The 3,972-nt window shown below is 35.5% G+C and overlaps 1 non-coding gene across 1 annotated transcript; it reads right to left on the bottom strand.

The window, feature by feature from the left end:
- Positions 1–524: 524 nt before the first annotated feature.
- On the bottom strand, positions 525–597 carry TRNAA-GGC (transfer RNA alanine (anticodon GGC)). The gene has a single exon. It is a non-coding gene; the product is annotated as a tRNA-Ala (tRNA).
- Positions 598–3,972: the final 3,375 nt, after the last annotated feature.

Raw genomic sequence — 3,972 nt, 5'->3', positions numbered from 1 at the left:
GTTTGTCGTAACTAACTATAGATTGACTATTCTGTAGTTTAATGTGTTGACTTGGGACATAGTTGAAATAGATGCAGAAGTCTAGAGTTTCAAATAAATAACTATTGACAACGAAACATAAATGAAACTCATAAATCTCTTTTATTTTTGTACGCTTTTAAAAAGCACTTTTACAAGTCCCAGTATTAACCCTACCACTGCTTCAGGACCAGTGCTGAGAAGAAGCAGCGCAAGAATAACTTAGCAGCTTTAGCGTGCTCATATTCTGCTTATGGATTAATTTAAAATGAAAAGTTCATGCTTGATTACAAGATGAGCTCAAGCGAAAAATCTAATTCAGAAACTGGGCCATAGAAGTATGTTTCTATTCATACTCGTATATTTCAACATCTTTGAAATGGTGGTTTGCGTATCGAACTTTCATGACATGACGTTTTACGCGCGGGTTCGCACCTCGTACCTAATTTTTTTTTCGAGTCAAAATCGTTAATTTGAAAATTATAAATAACTTGAAAAAATCGAACTGCCTAAGGCGGGAATTGAACCCACGACCTTTCGCTTGCCGGGCGACTGCTCTTCCAACTAAGCTACTTAGACACTGGATGAAAATCGTTCATGTACAAAAAACAAATAATTTTTTTGTATCCAAATTATTACATCGTGCCTGAATTGAATCCATGACCTTAGGCATAATATTCCAGTACGCCAACCAATAGACAAGGCGACAATTGTCTTTGACCTTTTTTATATCCAAATGTCTAGCGTGACCTTCATAATTTAAGAAAAGTACCAAAGATTGAAAGTGAACCTACTGGCTTTAAATTATACTATGATGGTGGCGTTCGCATCAATCAATATAGAGCGATCAATGTAAGGTGTGCACTGCTTGTAAGGTCCCATTTCCCCAAGCACGGACGTAGCCCATACTGTATGTAAGTTGCATTAAAAAGGTAGACAGAGCTAGACAGCGGTGACGAGCTTTTACAAAAATGAACTTTAGAGTAACTTACGCCCGTATTCACAAACATTACTATGTGGTCTCACAGTGCGCGTGAACGCACAGGGTGACGAACCAATCATATGTATAGCTTTATTTAACGCTGTGCGTCGATTTGCTGCTTCACTTAAGTAAGTATCGTTTGTGAAAACGGGCGTTAGAAATTAGAATAGAAGCGAGCTTTGCATGTGTAAAACATAATTGCTTTTGCTTCTTAATTAATTTTACTGTAATGTAAATAATTCAGAAAATTTTCAAGACTCATGTAAATTTTTAATGCAAGTTTAAGAATGTCTAAATCATTTTCGTCACAAAATAAATCAAAACAGCTGTTAACCTGAACTGGCTCAGTTGACCTTTAAACAAAAGCTAGCGATATTTTTAAGTTACAGAACATTTTTTGCATAATTTATGAACCCCAAGTTCATAAAACTACTATTATTTGAAAGTTGAACGATAAAAATACTATTATCAAACTGAAGCTGGAAAGTTTTTTATGTCAATCTTGGTTTGATAGTAAAAGTAGTCGGTAAGTATTCATATTCCTATTATAAATAGCTATAACCACATTTTTAAAGATCTACCTCCATTCATCTCATTTTATTACCTACATTAAAGATGGTTTTGATTTATTTTCTGAAATCTATGTTATGAAATATGAGCACTGATGGCTATAAAAATAAGAGCACTGATGATGTATATAGTACTGATGATATTTGTAGTGGCTACGAAAAGAAAGACCAAGGTTAAGGATCCTCATGATGAAGGACCATTAACATTATGAATGGCTGTCGCCTACGTTCTTCTGTCCAGTCACGTCCCACTTCTCAAAGGCTGAAGCCGACGATGCCTTTGCTTCACCACAATCACTGCATCCAATATTGCCAAATTAAAAAAAGAACACTTGACGTAAAGCTGCGAGAAATTAAAAATAAAGCGTGACAGATTAAAAACGCGTTGTGGCGGGAAAACTGACAAGATGGCGGCGAAAATGGCGCGACCAACTCGCTTCGGCGCGCGGCACACACTGCCGGAGCGAGATGTGAACGCGTTGGATTGTCTAACTTTCAGCATTGATAACTTGGATTTCAGTGGTTGAGTAATACAATTATTATTTTGTTTGTCTGAAAGACTTTTCGAAGTTAGATTACTTCAGTTGATGAGACTGGTATGATAATTCGGAAGGAAGCTGTTGTAAGTTTTATGGAAAGAAAAACAACTCTTGTTTTAAGACTTGCGATATTTTTATTCTTTTTACATTTTTATATACTAAATACGAATCAACTTCATCGAAAGTGACTCAAGTGAGTATTAAAGAAGAAATATTTCACATTTTAGCCGAATTCAAATTGGCCCCAGTTTTGCCTAGGCAATAGACAAAGGTCATAATTTAAGTCTAGGTCAATGCTATCGACAGGCAATTTCCGAGGGAGGTCCGACTTGGTTTTATAGCCTTTATTGCGACTTCAATCTGATGATAGAGAAAGTTAAATGAAGATCGGACATTATCATGGCTTCCAGAGTTTGTTTTTGTATCTGTCTTAGCAGGCTATATTTTATGAACCAATATTATGTAAACCACTATCTATCTATGTATGGGTATATTATAGTCTTATCTATTTCTTGTTTAACTAGTGATTTAGGTTAAGTTTAGATGGAGGTTTGCACTAGAACCTGAACTCCCCCTATGTTTTTCTGTATAATTTCGTTGCAGGTCCAATGACAGTTAACTTTCCCGCGGGAAAAACTTGACCTTCACTGGTAGGATTTTTTTGGCGGTCAAGCTGTAAACCCTGGCTACACAGGAGTTGCAGCGGTGGAAACGAGAGGTTTTATTTAAAGTCTGATGTGGTGCTGACTTTACTTAATAGACATTTTCACGTATGAAATTACGGATTTTCATCGTCCAACCAGCCAGTTTCAACTATAATAAAACAAAATGTCCGCACTTATGTGGTGCAGCTGCACTAAACACGACTGAAAATACGGAATAGAGCTCAAAACAGTTCTGTATTCTTTTGTAAGCATTTTGGAGTGTCATTGAGAATAGTAGAGGTTCTGTCTGTAAAATGTGCTTTGTTTGTGAATATGACTGTTTATAGTGTGTGATTCTCTTTATCATGTGAGAGACTGTGAAACGTATGGATTTTACTTCTTTAAAAGTTATTTTTGGGATGTTTCTTCGTTCGTTTCAGCCATATGACATCCACTGCTGGACAAAGGTGTCCCCCAAGGATTTCCAGAACGACCGGTTTTGGGATTCAAGAGTCGATTTAAAAACCTCCTACTCCTCCTTTTTTTGAAGTTGGTTAAAAATAACAGACAAGATACCATCATTATCAGTAAAAAATGATTTGTGTAAGCCTTCTATCAATAAAATATTCATTTCCATTCAAAGAGGCATTATGTCTTTTACATATTCACAAACTGGGAATACAAAATGTCAATGTCACAAAACAAAAGAACCTCTACAAAATATTATAAGTAGGTAGCTTTGACAAAAAGCTCTTCCTTTCAGACCCGTAGCAACGCACTGTGTGGTATTATCCAATAAATATAACTGTGGCTTGGCACGCTGCCCTGTTAGAGCAGCCAGAATAGACTCCCAAAATCCTTTCACTTGCGAACAAAACATTATCTATCTATCTATCTATACTATATATAATATTATAAAGCTGAAGAGTTTGTTTGTTTGTTTGTTTGTTTGTTTGTTTGTTTTTTCCTTTTGAGAGCTGACGCTGCGTAAACGGTTAAAGTTTCGCAAAAATCATGTATGACAGGATTGTTCCCCTTTAAAAGTTCTTTAAAAAAGTCCGCGGTAGTATATGTCTATCTTTTAAGGTTGGCTCATAGTAACCATTTTTATGCAAAAAAAATCTGTTTTAAAATAATGCATTATTTGCGAAGGTGTTTTTATAAACATGATATTAATCCTTATCCAAATAAATAAATTATTCACCACAAGTATTTAATTT

The sequence above is a fragment of the Ostrinia furnacalis genome, unplaced genomic scaffold (assembly GCF_004193835.3).
Source record: "Ostrinia furnacalis isolate ACB-3 unplaced genomic scaffold, ASM419383v2 OfSCF4915, whole genome shotgun sequence".
In the NCBI taxonomy this organism is placed as follows: domain Eukaryota; kingdom Metazoa; phylum Arthropoda; class Insecta; order Lepidoptera; family Crambidae; genus Ostrinia; species Ostrinia furnacalis.
Note: the sequence above shows the minus strand (reverse complement) of the source record. Positions and strands in the feature narration are given on the sequence as shown.